Source organism: Papio anubis, chromosome 6 (assembly GCF_008728515.1).
Source record: "Papio anubis isolate 15944 chromosome 6, Panubis1.0, whole genome shotgun sequence".
Lineage (NCBI taxonomy): Eukaryota > Metazoa > Chordata > Mammalia > Primates > Cercopithecidae > Papio > Papio anubis.
This window is the reverse complement of record NC_044981.1, coordinates 152573554-152591676: the sequence shown is the minus strand read 5'-3', so window position 1 is coordinate 152591676 and position 18123 is coordinate 152573554. Positions and strand designations below refer to the sequence as shown.

The window sequence follows — 18123 nt, the reverse complement described above, 5'->3', positions numbered from 1 at the left end:
AAAGGGTCGTGTCCCTTCCCCCAGGTGTCATTCATTTGTTCATTAGATCTATATGTACTGATACCCACTACATGTCATGCACCGCACTAGGTACTGGGAACACAGCATGAACAAGGCAGGTTCCCAGCTCACGAGGAGCTTAGTTTTTTATTTGTTTATTATACTTTAAGCTTATTTTTTAATTTTTTTATTATACTTTAAGTTCTGGGGTACATGTGCACAACGTGCAGGTTTGTTACATTTATATACATGTGCCATGTTGGTGTGCGACGAGGAGCTTATTTCCTAATGGGAAAGATACAACAAATCTGCAAGAAAGGCAATTTCAGAGTGAAAAGTGCAAAGAATGTATATGGGATAACCTGAGAGTGACCTGAGGGTGGGGGGCAGTGTTTGGCCAGCGTAGTCAAGAAAGGCCTTTTTGAGAAGGAGACCCCTCAATTTCCAGACTCCAGGCTGGAGTCCTTTGAGACTCTCTCCCTCCTCTTCCATCCCTCCAGTGGGTTTGAGCCGGAGTCTTATGTTTCCTGGTGGAAACAGCCTCCAAAATAGCCCCTAATGAGCTTCCTTCTTGGTGTCCATGCCCTTGAGTAGTCTCTTTCCATATTGTCTCAGGGTTGGTCTGTGTAGCCAACAGAACACAGTAGAAGTGATGGTTGTCACTCCCAAGGCTAAGTCATCAGAGACCTCATGCTCCCCTGCCCTGCCCTCTCTCTCCCTCTCTCAGGTTGCTTGCTCTGGGGGAAGTGAGCTGCTATGTTATAAACAACCACATGGCAAGGAACTGAGGCCTCCAGCCAACAGCCATGCGTGTGAGTGAGCTTGGAAGCAGATTCTGCAGCCCCAGTCAAGCCTTCAGATAACTGAAGCCCCAACTGACATCATGACTTCAACCTCATGAGATTCCCTCATTCAGAACCATCCAGCTAAGCTGCTCTCACATTCTCTTTTTTTTTTTCTTTAATGACTGAGGCAATTTATTAACCCAGGATCATTTGTTTTAATGCTTCTTGTTGATAGCTGCCACCTATCCAGCAATTCTGTCCAGATCTTTCTGACCCTGAGGTGTCAGTTTGTGGCCCCTATCTTGGTCTTTTCCCACCATTTTCAGTCCCTCCAGGGCTTGGAGGACCCAGTGGGCCACACTCTTGGAGACTTGGCTGATGTGGCTGGGCAGGACACCATTTATCTGGCATCCCCCGTAGATCTTGGTCATGGAGCCAATCCCAGCGCCACCTTGGCAGTATAGGTGCTACGTCGTGGAAGCAGCTGTTGTGTAGAACCAGTTCTCATCTCAGGGAGTAAGCTCTTTGTGCTTGGCCAGTTTGGTGGTATCCACCCATTCAGGGACTTTCAGCTTCCTGGACTTTTTAAGGAAGGCTACCAGAGCTCTGATGAACTCCTGCTGATTCATGTCTTCTACAGTAACTCCAGGAATCATGACACCTCTGTACTGCCAGCCAGGGGAACAGCTGTTCTCAAATTCATGATCCACAGAACTTACAAAATAGTAAACACTTGTTATTTTAAGCCACTAAGGTTGGAGGTTGTTGGTTACACAGCACTAGATAACCAATATACAGTAGATAGCCCTTACACATCGATCTCACTGCACCCTGCAATCCAGACCTCCTTGCCTCCTATGTCCTCTCCAGCATCTAGCCTGCCCAGTACTCAACTGCAGCATCTAGCCTGCCCAGTATTCAACTGTGACACTGTCCCAACCAACTCAAAGACCATCCCCCACCCCATATTTCTCAATCACCTCCAGGAAAAAGGTTAAATCAGCCTGCTTTCTAAGTCTGTCCATAAATCTAATTCTGCAAGCATTTATTGCAAATTTGTGATGTGTTTAGCTTAGTGTTTCATGCTGCAGGGAAAACACAAGAACTATTTATTATAGTCCCCGTCCTTGGTGTTGTTGGTAAGATAGACTAATGTCTCTGAAACAATCAGAAGACAGTGCAGAATAGTTAATCAAAGGCTTGTGGGGTTGACAGAAAGTGTTAAGTGAGAAGTTGGAGAGCTCCATGTGGGCCAGAGGTGGGGAGCAGGGAGAAGCTGGGGCCTGGGTCAGTCCAACACAGGCAAGGGAAGAAGGGTAGTGCCTAGGCAAGCAGAGGGGCTGAGAGCAGAGGTTGGTTTAGCGAAACAAAGCCAGGGCCAGCTCAAGACGTAGAGGGCCTTGAAAACTTGGTGGAAGAACCCAGGAGGCAGAGGTTGCAGAATTCACTGCAACCTCCATCTCCTGGGTTCAAGCAATTCTCCAGCCTCAGCCTCCCTGGGTTATAAATTGGGTAGATTTATAACCCAATCCAGTGGGCGATAAACAGTGCTGTGAACCTATTTAGATCGATGAGATTAAAGGTAGGGAGTGAGATGGAAAGAAGATGGAGAGGATAAGAAGGTGGAAAAAGAGATCTGGGCCTGGGGCAAAATGACTTTGGGGTGATTTGCCTTCATTGAGATGTGAGCACCTGAAGCTAGACACAGAAACAAAACCAGGGGCATTGCTCTGATTTGAGGCTGCACAACTGAGGTGCCATCCCCACCCCAGACCTGGCAGCCTGGGGGAGCATAGATTCTATGAGACTGGAGTCAAGAGCAGGTCAGGCTCCTGCTGAGTCCATAGCAGAGGTGCTTAACCCTCCATGGACACCTGGGGAGATGTGTAAGGGCACTTGGGGGCCAATCTGAAGCATTTTAGCATAACAGTCCAGTGCAGAAACTGACAGACTGCCCGGCTCCACCCCTCACAGACTGAGGGACCTTATTACCTTCATGTTTGGATGAAGATGATGGGGCTCTGGGGAGTTAAGTGACTTCATCCAAACATGAAGGTAATAAGAGTACCTACTAAAGTGACTTCATCCAAACATGAAGGTAATAAGAGTACCTACTAAAGTGACTTCATCCAAACATGAAGGTAGTAAGAGTACCTACTCCACAGGGTTGCTGTGGAGATTCAGCAAAATGAAAAGCACTTACAACAGTTCACTTTTTGTTATGCAAATGTTCTTGCACTGACCTGGGTTGCAGTTTAGGCATAAACATTTTTAGTTTCCTGGGTACAGCTGAGATTAAGAATCAAAAATCCAGCCATGCACAGTGGCTCATGCCTATAATGCCAGCACTTTGGGAGGCTGAAGCAGGAGGATCACTTGAGTCCAGGAGTTTGAGACCAGCCTGGGCAACACAGGGAGACCCCATCTCTACCAAAAATAAATAAATAAACAAACAGAAATAAAAAATTAGCCAGGCATGATGGTGCTTGCCTGTAGTCCCAGCTTCTTGGGAGGCTGAGACGGGAGGATTACTTGAGCCCAGGAGGTCCAGGCTGCAGTGAGCCATGACCACACCACTGCACTCCAGCCTGGGTGACAGCACAAGGCACTGTCTCAAACACAAACAAACAAACAAAAATAAAAAACAACAACAGGCCAGGTGCAGTGGCTGGTGCCTGTAATCCCAGCACTTTGGGATGCCAAGCTGGGAGGATCACTTGAGCCCAAGAGTTCAAGACTAGCCTGGGCAACATAGGGAGACCCCGTCTCCACAAAAAATGAATTTTTTTTTAAATCAGAAATCCATAAGGACAAAGCACTCACCCCCTCATCTCTCCTACCATCCTCCCTACCATCAGAATAGGAAGTTAAAACTATCACTTCAAACATGCTCTTTGATTCAGATGAAGGTGAGACTTGGCTAGATTATGGCTTTGACTCAGAACCATAGGCAAAGTTCATGGTTTGGGAGTTTCTGCAGGAAGCTTGGGGACGTTCAGCTGTTTCAGCTGAACTTGACTCTGAGTTCCAAGTCTAGGAAATTCCAAAACTCAAAGCAAAACAAAGGCACCCCCAAGGCTAGGGATCATATGCTGTCCATCTCCATCCCCTGGCACCCAGTGTGGCACCCACACCTGCTGGTTGGCTGGAGGAGCGAGGCAGGCCTTAACTCAGTTGGTGCACAGAGCTGACTGGTCTCGGGTATGGACCATGGTGAGTAAATTTGATGAAACAAAGACAAAGCCATGAAGGAAACAGGCTTTGTGCCATTTAGGAGTGCAAATTAGATTTTCTTCATTGCTGAAGAATTCTTACTGCTAAACCAGGAATATTCAGACACCCACTTTCCGCCCCCAGTTTAGGATATTTCTGTTAACAGAAGACACAGACAGAGATGACTTGTTGGGTCCTTTGAGTTTGTACAGTGCAGACACAGGTGCCATATTTAAAGCACACCTGACATAGGTTGGCAGCCTCCCAACACCCCTCAGGCAAGTGCTTCTCAAACACTGATGCACACGCCACTCACCAGGGGAGCTTGTTCAATGCAGAGTCTAATGCGGTAGGTCTGAGGGAGAGCCTGACGTTCTGCATTTCTTTTTTTCTTTTTTTTTCTTGAGACAGAGTCTCACTCTGCCATCGAGGCTGGAGTGCAATGGCGTGATCTCAGCTCACTGCAATCTCTGCTTCCTGGGTTCAAGCAATTCTGCAGCCTCAGCCTCCCAATTAGCTGGGATTTACAAGCACCCCCGCACCATACCCAGCTAATTTTTGTAATTTTAGTAGAGACGGGGTTTCACCATGTTAACCAGGCTGGCCTTGAACGCCTGACCTCAGGTGATCCACCCACCTTGGCATCCCAAAGTGCTGGGATTACAGGAATGAGCCACTGCACCCAGCCAAGGCTCTGCATTTCTAACAAGCTCCCGGGAGATGGTGACGTTGCTGGCCCAAAGGCCAGCGCGTTGAGTGGTGAGGCATCAAAGTCCACTTCGGGACGGAAGCCAGCCCAGGTTTGGCGTATCGCCTGGACAGTAGCCCTGACTTGGGTTAAAAGAATTAACAAATCCCTGCCCACTGGTCACATATTTACCATTTTTTCTGCCTTAAAAATATTCCTGCTGGGTGTGGTGGCTCGGGCCTGTAATTCCAGCACTTTGGGACTTCGAGGCAGAAGGATCACTTGAGTCTAGGAGTTGGAGACCAGCCTGAGCAATATAGTGAGATCGTGCCTCTACAAAAAGTAAAAAAATAAAAAATTAGCCAGGCATGGTGGCACGCACCATAGTCCCAGCTATTCAGGGGGCTGAGGTGGGAGGATCGCTTGAGTCTGGGAGGGCAAGGCTGCAGTGAGCGGTGATTGTGCCACTGCGCTCCAGGGTGGGCCAAGTGCAAAATCTTATTTAAAAAAAAAAAAAATCCTTAAAACAAAGTTGAGAGTCTGAACAGTTTTAATTATCTAATGGGCTCACTGAATTTTTACAATGTCCTTGTCATTTCTGGTGTAGTTCAGCACTTTGACCTTGCTGACTCTGAAATACTCTCTGTCACTGGGAAGGACAAATCCATCAACACTCACCCTGCTTGCTGCATAAATCAGGGGTCTCCTTGGGCTCCAGGGTTAGGACAGACCTCTGGGTTGATGATTTAACTCCAGGGCTGGTTAATAAAGGCCCAGCTGAATCTGGAGCCTTGCCCCATGTCTCACAGCTGGTGGAAGAGCCAAGAAGATCTGACTTGTGTTTTCCTGGTATGTGGTTTGGTTGTGGTGGTTTATATGATATCATGCTTCCATCTCAGGGCACTGGTTTAGTTCAGGAAGCAAACTGGCTTCTTTTCAGGGACCAGAGTCCAAAGGGTAGCCAGTGGTTATCTCGAGATGCCAGTGAGAAGATGGGAATTGAATGTCTGGCCTCAGACATTTCACCCCACCCTGGGTGAGATCTATTAATATTACACTCTCTCAGCACTGCACTGAAAGCACTCTCACAGCGTTAACGAGAATTTCAAGCCAGGCTCTAGGCAGAGTTATAGCTAGGCACTGACCAGGGTGTGCTGGTGCACTTTGACCCACTTCCCTGCAGTTGCTCGCTAACCGAAAGTCACGTAGCACATGGACCACCTGCTCCCTCATTGTTCCTAGAGATAGAATCTCTGACACTGGACCTTTTCACCAAAAAATTGCTTAAGATATTTTTCAGATCCTGCATTCCAGTAGAATGCCTGACATCAACGAGTCTGCAGAACCCCAGCCCCAAGGTGCCAATCCAGCACAGAAATGTGGTTCCTTCATCTCCTTGTCCCATAACTTCACCCATCACTTTTCGACCAATCAGCAACCCCTAGCTCCTCAGCCCCCTACCCACCAAAATTCCCTTAAAAACTCCAGTCTAAAACTCCTTGGGGAGGCAGATTTGAGGTTCCCTCGCACTCCCTTGTTTGGCTGCCGTATGATTATTACACTGTTTCTCTGCTACAACTCCCACCATTTCTGTGTATTGGTCTGTTACTGTCCGATGGGCAGTTGAACCTGGTGGTCCTACAACAGGACCTCTCCGTTAAGCACTGTGTACTGTTATTTAAAGTACAATTATTGATGAAAGTCTAAATGTCCCTCATTTAGACTAGAGGCTTCCTGAGGGCTTCTTTGTATTCACCATTGCATCTCCATCACTTGATGCAGCACGTAGCACGTGGCTGTTCAATAAACATGTATTGAATAAATAAATACATGCACAAGAGCCAAGCCTTATGCCATATGCCAGTCATTATTCAATTGTTAATATGGGCCGGGCGCAGTGGCTCATGCCTGTAATCCTAGTACTTTGGGAGGCCAAGGTAAGCGGATCACTTGAGCCCAGGAGTTGGAGACCATCCTGGGAAACATGGCAAAATCCTGTCTCTACAAAAACACAAAAAATTAGCTGAGTGCGGTGGTGCACACCTGTAGTCCCAGCCACCTGGGAGGCTGAGGTGGGAGGATCTCCTGAGCCCAGGAGGTCAAGGCTGCAGTGAGCTGTGATCATGCTACTGTACTCCAGCCTGGGCAACAGAGTGAAACCATGTCTCAAAAAATCGTTTATAAATATTTACTCTTTCTATTCTTACAAGCTTATGAAAACAGGTGGTATTATTATCCCTTTCACATAGAAGGAAACTAAGGCAGAAGGAACATAAGTAACTTGCCCACGATTGCATAGCTAATAAATGCCTGGTACCAGAGTCTATCTTCTTAACTGCTGCATGATTTGTTGCCTTTAGACAATGAATTTAGACAGCTGCCTGAAGAGTGAGGCTTAGGCAGCGAATAAAGTAACATGCGCTTGCAGGGCCCAGAAGGCAGAAACATGTGCAAGACCAAGGATACGGAAGCAGAGTGAAGAAGCAGGTGGACCAGTCTTGGCTCTGTGAACAAGGACACAGGTGTTGGAATAGGAAGACTTGCCGTTTAAGCCATCTCAGATTCCTCATGTGTGTCCTGGCCATGGCAAACCCTAGCTGAAGAGATTCTGAGGTGACAAGGAGTGGAGAGCGATATTTAGGACTTGCAAGGAGAGGCCAGAAGGAAGTCAGGCAGCCTCAAGGGAGTCAGGACCTTCTCTACCACCACAGTTGGGCTCAGGGAAACTGTTGACACACAGGCACACTAGTGACTCCAGGCCCTGCCCTCAGCGGCTTCCACATCCTCCTTACAGCACCTTATCACGTTGTCATCTGCTGTCCCAAGGCAGCTCTCAGTCTCCCTGCCTGCTTCCTCCTGCCCAGTGCTTCTCACCTCTCTGACTTTTTATTTTATTTTTATTTTTTAGAGATAGGGTCTTGCTCTGTCATTTCACTCTGTCACCTAGGTTGGAGAGCAGTGGCATGATCACAGCTCACTGCAGGCTTGACCTCCTGGGCTCAAGTGATCCTCCCACCTTAGCCTCCCAAGTAACTAGGACTATAGGTGCGCATCAACACACCTGGACAATTTTTTTTATTTTTTATAGAGACAGAGCCTCACTATGTTGGCCAGGCTGGTCTCAAACTCCTGGGCTCAAGCAATCCTTTCGCCTCAGCCTCCCAAAGTGCTGGGATGACTGGCGTGAGCCACTGCACCTGGCCTAATTTTTTTTTATTATTTTTAGTAGAGACAAGGTCTCACTATGTTGGCCTGGCTGGTCTGGAATTCCTGAGCTCAAGTAATCCTCCTGCCTCAGCCTCCTAAAGCGCTGGGATTATAGCTGTGAGTCAACCATACCTGGCCTCATTCTGACTTTTGTCCGAGGGACATCCTTCACGTTACTGTTCCTCCTGCTGAATCAGGCCTGATACCTTCTCGCCTATGAGTGGGAAGCTCACTACTCGTGTGGTGCTGAAGGAGCCCTGCAGTGTGGTACCTTGTGCATGAAGTCAGCCATATCACCTCATAGAATTCTTGGGCATCGCTTACGCTGCCCAGAGTCCCCGGGAACCTTAACTTGTTCTTTGGCAGAAATACAGACACAGTTTTTAGGTCTGATGAAAGATGGCATCCAAACACAGGCAGAATCATGTAGGTAGGAGGCCTCCATTCAGACATCTAGAACTGTCAGCAGGCTGCTCCCTGAACTGGCTCTGCATCCATCGCTGCATTTTAGTTTGAACCCCAGCCTATGGCTCTCCTCTCCTGCAATTAGCATTTTAGACTTTCTGTCTCTAATGCTTTTTGTTAAAGGAATTTGGGGCATCATCAAATATGTGAGGAGGTGCATAGGACCCAGAGAGGGAGGGATCCCACATTGCTCAGGCCCGGGGATACCCAAGCCTGTGACTGCGGGTTCTCACCAGCATCAGCTCAGTGAGTTCTGCCTCAGCTGTCCCATCACTAAGTCTCCACACCTGCCCACTCTGTTCCAGACTGAAGTAGGGGAAGAAGTTGTGTCACTAGAGCTCTGAGCCAGAATTTTGGGAAAGATGGTAGATTGGTAAGGAAAGAAATTACTTAATTTATATCACCCATCCTTTCCTTTTTCAAATTGCAAAATAAAATAGGAAATAGAATAGAAAATTAAATAAAATATCCCTCTTGGTGATTTTGGAGGTAGACCAGTTCTGGTTTCCTGCCGGCAGAGATTACCCTTCTCCATGGCACAATAGTCTCATTCAGCTTTTGGTACTAGAGTAACTATTTATAATAAAGTCCAAGGTCCAAGCTAAGAACAGAGAATGAAGAAATACTTAGAAATTTCTTTTTTCTGCACATGCCATGCCATTTACAAGCGTGGCCACTTTGATGACTTCCTCACTGCTTTGCCCTTGAAAAAGGAGTTATTATAATATACCTGGCAAATGACAAAACCTGATTGTGTCCTCGTGCAAATGTCCCTGTTATGTAGGGGAGGTGGTTCCTCTGTGTGGTTGGGGCCTCAGAGGCCCCTGCTTGTCACTGAGGACTCTGCTGGACCCTTGCTTGGTCATGGGACAGATGAGGGGGCATCCTGCTACATTTGCTGTTTTTAATTTCATGGTTTCATTTTTTCCTTATGGATCAGTAGGTCAAGAGATCAAGACCATCCTGCCCAACATGGTGAAACCCTGTCTCTACTAAAAATACAAAAATTGACTGAGTGTGGTGGCAGGCGCCTGTAGTTCCAGCTACTTAGGAGGCTGAGGCAGGAGAATCACTTGAATCCAGGAGGCGGAGTTAGCAGTGAGCTGAGATCACGTCACTGCACTCCAGACTGGCGACAGAGCAAGACTCCATCTCAAAAAAAAAAAAAAAAAAAAAGAGAGAGAGAGAGAGAGAGAGAGAAAGAAATGTGTTCTCTTTTACCCAAATCAGCATTTCCACTCACTATCTACTCCAGAAAATGTTGGAAGAAAATTCATTGTATTTCTTTTAAATTGCAATATTTAAGTTCTCATTAAAGAATTAAACCATGTTCATTTTTGAAAATTTGGAGGAAAAAAACTCCCCATAATTTCATCATCCAGTGACAAATTATTCATAATTTAGATTACCAAGATAAACCCCTCTAGGTTGTGATGTATTATCTTCTTATTTATACTGCTGAATTTGACTTGCTAATGTTTTGTTAAGGATTTCTGCATTTATGTTCATGAAGAATTTGGGCCTGTAATTTGAGGGTTTTTTTTTTTTTTTGGTAAATCTTTTTGTAGTTTTGGTGTTAGGGTATCATTGCCTTACTTAATTGAGTCAAGATGTGTTTCTTCTGCTTCTATATTCTGGGAAAGATTGTAGAATTAGCATTATTTTTTCCTTAAATGTTGGTAGAATTCACCAGTGAAAACATTTGGGCCTAGAGTTTATTTTGTTGGAAGGTTTTTAGCTACAAATTCAATTACTTTACTTGTCATAGATGAATACAGAATTTCTGTTTCTTCTTGAGTTAGTTTTGGTAATTCATGTCTTGCGTAATAGTCTCCTAAAATCCTTTTAATTTGTTTCAAATTAGTAGTGATGGCCCCTCATCATTATTGATTTTGATCATTTGTGCCTTTTCTTTTTTTTTTTTTCTTATTCAGTCTAGCTAAATGGTTATCCTTTAAAAACATTTTCATACTTTTCATTCAATTAAATTGATTTTCTGTATTGTTTTTCTGTTTTTATTTTACCAATTTCTACTATAATTTTTATTTTCTTTTCTTCTGCTTAGAGTTTCATTTGTTTTTCTTTATTTAATTGCTTAAAGTGAAAGCTGATTTGTAATATTTTAGTACTTTTTTTCTTTTTTAATATAGGTGGTCTGTATGAGCTGTGCTAAACGTTGGTTTGGCACAGCTCATAAATTTTAACATGTTGTATTTTGTTTACTTTAAAATTGTTTTTAACTTTTGGTAGAAATGGAGTTTCATCATGCTGCCCAGGCTGGTCTGGAACTCCTGGTTTTAAGCAAATCTCCTGTCTCAGCCTCCCAAAGTACTGGGATTATAAGTGTGAGCCACTGCTCCCAGCCTCTTAACGTTTTTTAATTTCCTTATTTATTTATTTTTTGGTGCATGGGTTACTTAGAAATGCATTGTTTAACTTCCAAATATTTGGGGATGTCTCAAATTTCTTAACTCCATTGGATTCAGAGAACATGTTTTGAATAATTCAAATTATTTCAAATTTGTTTATATTTGTTTAATGGCCTAGCATATGGTCTAACCCAGAGAATGTTTCATGTGCACTTAAAAAGAAGGTGCATTCAGTAGCCAGGCCCAGTGGTGGGTGCCTGTACTCTCAGCTACTCAGTAGGCTGAGGTAGAAGGATTGCTTAAGTCCAGGAAATCAAGGCCAGCCTAGGCAACATAGTGAAACATAAGACCCCATTAAAAAAAAAAAAAAAAAGAAAAAAAAAAAAAAGAAAAGAATGTATAATCTTCCACCATGCTTTTTTCCAGCATTACTCATCTTCTGTCCAGTTGTTCTATCAATATCAAAAGTTGTGGAATTGTCAATTTCTTCTTTTGATTCTGTCAATTTTTGTCTTATATATTTGGGGGCTCTGTTTTTAGGTGTGTATACACTTATATCTTCCTGATGTACTGACATTTTTGTCATTATGAAATATCTCTCCTCATTTCTAGCATATTTCTTGTCTTACAGTCTATTTGTCTGATGTCTGTACGACCATACCAGCTATCTCACTGTTACTGTTTACATAGTAAAACTTTCCCTGTTCTTTGTCAATCTTTATCTTTGGATTTCAAGTTTGTCTCTTGTAGACAGCATACTATCAGATATTGTTTTGTATCCAGCCTGAGAATTTCTACCTTTTCATTAGATGTTCAGGAAATAATATACTTTTAATGTACTTGATAGGATTGGATATCTATCATTTTGCTATTTAGTTCCTATATGTTGCAGTTTTTTTGTTCTTTTGTTACTCTTTTACTGTCTTATGTTAAACAAATGTATTGTGTAACATTTTCATTTACTTTATTTTATTTATTTATTTATTGAGACAGGGTTTTGCTCTGTTGCCCAGGCTGGAGTGTAGTGGCATGACTGCAGCTCACTGAAGACTCAACCTCCTGGTGCCCATTTTTAGTCCCACCATGCCTGACTAATTTTTGTGTTTTTTATAGAAATGAGATTTCACCACGTTGCCTAGGCTAGTCTTGAGTTCCCCAGCTCAAGCAATCTGCCTGCCTTGGCCTCCCAAAGTGCTGGGATTACAAATGTAAGTCACTATGCCTAGCAGCTATTTAAACATTTTATTTTAGTAATGGTTGCTCGACAGATGAATATATACATCTTACCTTGTCACAATCTACTTCAAGTTGATACTGACTTAGTTCCAGTAAAATATAACTACTTTTCTCCACTATAAGTTTATTTCCACTTTCCTTTATGTGATTAGTATTTAGATGTTACACATATATGTGTTACAAGTTTAGAATTGAGTTGTAATTATAGTTTTACAGAATGTTATGTTTTTCAAAGTAATCATAAGAAAAGATCAATGTTTATATGTCTTTATTTGTCCACACATTTACCATTTCCTGCATTTTTTATTTCTTTATTTTTTTGTAAACAGGTCAGTTAGCAACAAATTATTTCATTCTTTCTTTATCTGGGAATAATTTTACCTTCATTATTAAAGATTAGTTTTTCTAGATTTTGAATTCTTGGTCCACAGTTTTTTCTTTCTTTCTTTTCTTTCTTTTTTTTTTTTTTTTTTTTTGAGATGGAGTTTCACTCTTGTTGCCCAGGCGCACGATCCCAGCTCACCGCAACCTCTGCCTCCTGGGTTCAAGTGATTCTCCTGCCTCAGCCTCCCAAGTAGCTGGGATTACAGCTATGCGCCACCACGCCCAGCTAATTTTGTATTTTTTAGTAGAGACTGGGTTTCTCCACGTTGGTCAGGCTGGTCTCAAACCCCCGACCTCAAGTGATCCGCCTGCCTCAGCCTCCCAAAGTGCTGAGATTACAGGCGTGAGCCACAGCGCCTGGCCAGTTTTTTCTTTTTCTTTCAGCAATTTGAATATATCATTCTACTGTCTTTTGGCCTCCATGGTTTAAAGACAAGAAGTTGACCATTAATCATATTGTCCCCTTGTATATGGTGATTTGTTTTTCTCTTGCTAGTTTTAAGATTTTCTCTTGTCTTTGGTGTGGCTTCCAGTGGTTTGACCATGATGTGTCCAGGTGCGAATCTCTTTGTATGTATTCTACTTAGAGTTTCTCGAGCTTCTGGAGTCTGTGAAATGATTTTTTTAAGTCAAATTTGGGGAATTTTCATGCATTATGTCATTAAACATTTTTCTGTCATTTCTCTGGAGTCTCCTTCTGGGATTCCAATTACATGTATGTTGAATGCTTCATGTTATCCCACCAGTCTCTGAGGCACTGTGTACTTTTTCTTCTATCTTTTCCTCTCTTTTTTTTCACACTGAGTAATTTCTAATGATCTATCTTCAATTTCACTGACTCTTCTGTGACCTCCTCTAGTATTTTTATTTTTGTTATTATTTATTGCAACTCAGAATTTCCACTGGGTTCTTTTTTAAAAACTAATTTCTGCGTTTTAAGTGAGATCATCTATTTGTTGAATCATTGTCATTACACTGATTTACTCATTCTTAAGCATGGTTTTCTTTAGTTCTTTGAACATATTTATAATAGCTGCTTTGAAATCTTTGTCCAATAATCTAATTTCTGGAACCACTCATAGTTTATTTTGCTTTTTTTTTTTTTCCTGAGTATGGGTCAGATTTTGTTTCTTCATGTCTCATAATGTTTTTTGAAAACTTGACATTTTAGATAATATACTCTAGCAACTCTGGACTCTGATTTCTTTTCCCGAGGCAGTTATTATTGTCTTTATTTGCCCAGAAGCAATCAGCGGCATCTTTGCCTCCTGCAGCACATGGCCACTAATGTCTCTGTTCAGCCTTTTGTTTTTAAGTCTTGTGTTTAATTTTTAGCCTGGCCTTCTAAGAGTAGTCCCTGTAGCTTAGTTTAGTGGTCAGCCAATGATTGGGCAGAGGTTGTGCTCAAACACCTTAAGCCTACAAGATCCATCCTTTGCTGATGGATCTGTGTGTGGGATGAAGAATACATTTAAAGTTCACTCTATTTTCAAGTCTGCCTAACTTTTACTTTTGTCAAGGCCCTCATGGCTTTCCCCTGTGCATATGCATAGTTTCCTGGTCAATTGGGGTCTGTGGAGAGATTACATAGCATTTCTATGGCTTTCTTGTTTCTAGGCTTTCTCCATTAAATTTCTAGCTGGTCAGCTGCTCACACCAACCAAGACTGTGTTTGCAGACTAGCTGAGCTGTGAGTTTTCCTTTCCAATTTCTACTGAGTTTACAGCTTTTCCTGACAACACTATTGGGTGTGGGGTTCCATTTCCCCCTCCAAATCGAATCTATATCCCTCTGACAGTGAGGCTGATGGTTTTCACAGCCAGTACTGTCCTGGTAAAACTGCCAGGCAGCATGTCCTCAGGCACAGGGAAGGGTGAAGCTCCAGGCATGAAAACCATAGATGCTCATCAATCATTTTTACAACTTTTTTTTTTTTTTTAGATGAAGTCTTGCTCTGTCGTCCAGGCTGAAGTGCAGAGAGAATGATCCTGGCTCACCGCAACCTCTGCTTCCGGGTTCAAGCAATTCTCCTGCCTCAGCCTCCCGAGTAGCTGGATTACAGGCGTGTGCCACCACGCCTGGCTAATTTTTGTATTTTTAGTAGAGACGGGGTTTCACCATGTTGGCCAGACTAGTCTCAAACTCCTGACCTCAAGTGATCCACCCACCTCGGCCTCCCAAAGTGTTGGGATTACAGGTGTGAGCCACCGCACCTGGCCAGTAAATTTTCAGACTAAAAACTTCTTAATTCCTTGTTTCCTTTTGGTTGATTTCCATAGTCCTGAAATTGTTTTTCACAATGTTGCCCAGTTTTGTGGGGGTGAGAATTTGCCAACCTCTTCACTCTGCAATAGCCAGAAGTCTCACCTTATATGTATTTTAAAAATGCAACCACACAATACATCCTGTTTTCTACACTAAAAAGTCTATATATTCTAGATTTTGTTTGATTTACAGATTTGATAACTAGGCTTTTTTTAGTTTATTTTCTAAATTCTCACATTAAACTTTTGGGATCATTACCTCCTATTAAATAAAATTTGTAGGAGGCCATTGATTTGGACTAGGTTCCTGCACTAGATGCCACCAGACCAAACCAAAATGGAGTCACTCATGCTAAAGTTTCATATCACCAAACTGAAACGAAGTTGTTTATCTAACCTTCCAGAGAAATCAGGAGAGAGATAATAGCCAAATCCTCGAACAGGCCAGTTTTAGCTGGCATAACAAGGAAAGCCCCCGTGCTTTAACCCTTTGAAGGAAAACAACTTTGAAATGATCAATCCGTCTTTTATTCTTTGATTCTGCATTCTTCAGCCTTTTCTTGTTTGTAAATATTCACTGGCCACATTGCAGAGCAGAGCTCTCTGAACCTCTTCAGGTTCCGAGGGCTACCTGATTCTTGAATTATTATTTGCTCAAATAAACTCTGTTAAATTTATTTTGTCTAAGGTTTTATTTTATTAGACGTACGGTCAAAAGCAAGGGTTCAAAGGAGATCCCCATTGATGAACTCCAGGATTAATAAACAAACAGACTGGCTACTCGGCTGAGCCCCTTGTGCTCACTGCTTCTCTTTGCACATTTGGAGGGTGTCAATGGTAAGTCCCCCTTGGATACGAGCTCCATTATTTGTGTCCAAATTTATTTGAACAGTTTTGATCCAGACTATCTGTGGAAGTCACAAGAGAAACTGGATTAGGTTCTACAGGAAGGCTTCAGGTAGCCGACCAGGTTAGACAAAAACTGAACAGGGTTTGGTAAAAGACCTCTAGTAGGAAAGGTTTCAGGAAGACAGAAAATAATGAGTTCATTTAAATGCAGGGAGTCTGGGACTCTATAGGGGCAAGAGAAAAGTTCCCTTTGGCTCCTGAAGGTTTGCTGAAAAATCAACTCACAGAAGGTAGATTAATTGGAGAAAAGGCAAACAAATTTATTTAACAGGTATATATGGGAGCCTTCAGAATGAAGATTCAAAGATACAAGGGAAATTGTGAAGTTTTATGCTTAGGTTCAACAAAGTAGGAACAGCTATGTAGAAATATGATTGGAAAGAAAGGGTATGATCTGATGCTAGTAGACTGAGGGGGAACCCAGCACGGCCTGTCTGGATTCCTGTTGGCCTCTCTGAGCACACATTCCTGCCTCTGGGTGTGGGGCAGGACCCCCTCTGGACTGAGGGTCTCGTGACCTACAGTCAGACAAGATGGATCAGAACATTTCTTTACAGCCAGTTTTTACACAGAAAGGTGGAGGGAAAGGCAGAGTAATATGTTTCGTTTTCACAGCTGGCTTTGAAGGAAAGGGGTTCTGGTTTTCATGACCTGCCTTGGGGAAGAGCGATTCTAGTTTCTATAGCTACCCTTGGGGGAAAAAAGGACTGAGGCAAGAGGGCAGAAAAAGTTCAGAAGAAAACTTTCATTTCTGAGGCTGCTTCTGCTGCCTTCATTTTGGGGTATTGTTTTCTGAGCCCCAACATGTATATTTATGTATGTCTGCTTTTATGTTATGTATATCATATTTTCCTACCTCAGATACTATTTCCAAATTATAAAATCTCTTAAAGAAGGTCCATTTGATTGGCTTAAAGGAAAATATGTGCTCTTATGAATTAAGTATTCCTTAAACCCTTTGGAAGTGCAGAAACTAACCCAAATGCTTTCAGAGTTTACATGACCTGGGGAAACCTTTGGTAAATAAGATTTGTTTAATATTGTAGATTTTTCTAAGATAATTGTTGTAAAAATAAGGAGAATTTTAAACAATATTTTTGGGTTAATGATAACAGTTGTGTCTCCTCTCCTGACTTACACATTAAAAAATTATATATAACTTTTAGTTTCTTGCTTTGATGATGACTGCCTAATATGCACATGCTGTAAAAATAGTTAACAGGGAAATGACTTAAGATAATGGCTAGTTGTTTGTTTGTTTGTTTTTGAGACAGAGTCTTGCTCTGTCACCCAGGCTGGCATGCAGTGGTGCCATCTCAGCTCACTGCAACCTCCAGTTCCTGGGTTCAAGAGATTCTCCTGCCTCTGCCTCCTGAGTGACTGGGACTATAAGCGCATGCCACCATGCCCTACTAATTTTTGTATTTTTAGTAGAGATGGGGTTTCATCATGTTGGCCAGGCTGGTCTCAAACTCCTGACCTCAAGTGATCCACTTGCATCAGCCTCCCAAAGTTCTGGGACTACAGGTGTGAGCCACTGTGCCCAGCCTGGTAATGACTAGTTTTGTTTAATGTCCTGTGAAAATTTTCATGAGTAATTCAAGCATAATTGTTGAGAACAAGGGAATTAGGTGAATGTAAGTGAGATAAAAGTTTATAAGTAAACTTTTCATAGTTTCAAAAATCTCTCTGGTAGCTCAAAAGCTTTAAAGTTATAGTAAGTTAAATTAGGTAATAGATATTCATTACATGCCTAGGTAATTTCTAATTAAGTTTAAATAGGCCAGGCACAGTGGCTCACACCTGTAATCCCAGTAATTTGGGAGGCCAAGGCAGGCAGATCACTTGAGGCCATGAGTTCAAGACCAGCCTGGCCAACATGGTGAAACCCCATCTCTACTAAAAATACAAATATTAGCAGGGTGTGGTGGTGCATGCCTGCACTCCCAGCTACTTGGGAGGCTGACGCATGAGAATTGCTTGAGCCTGGGACGTGGAAGTTGCAGTGAACCAAGATCACACCACTGCACTCCAGCCTGGATGAAAGAGTGACACTCGGTCTCCAAAAAAAAAAGTTAAAATACTGAAGCATTAAGGACTAAATATTAGTTTATGTTTAAATACGGGGAAAAAAGAACCAAGTTGGGAAACATACTTCAGGATATTACCCAGGGGAAGTTCCCCAACCTAACAAGACAGGCCAACATTCAAATTCAAGAAATCCAGAAAACCCCAGTAAGATACTCCATGAGAAGATCAACCCCAAGACACGTAATCATCAGATCCTCCAAGGTCAAAACAAAGGAAAAAAATGTTGAGGGCAGCCAGAGAGAAAGGCTAGGTCACCCACAAAGAGAAACCCATCAGACTAACAGTAGACTTCTCAGCAGAAACCCTACAAGCCAGAAGAGATTAGGGGTCAATATTCAAAGTTCTTAAAGAAAATAATTTCCAACCCAGATTCTGGCCAAACTAAGTTTCATAGGCCAGAGGAGAAATAAAATCCTTTTCAGACAAGCAAATGCTGAGGGAATTCATCACCACCAGGCCTGCCTTACAAGAACTCCTAAAGGAAGCACTAAATATGGAAAGGAAAAACTGTT

At 42.7% G+C, this 18123-nt stretch overlaps 1 pseudogene; it reads right to left on the bottom strand.

Annotated features, from left to right (window-relative positions):
* Positions 1-212: 212 nt before the first annotated feature.
* LOC108585633 lies at positions 213-3186 on the bottom strand (annotated as a pseudogene).
* Positions 3187-18123: the final 14937 nt, after the last annotated feature.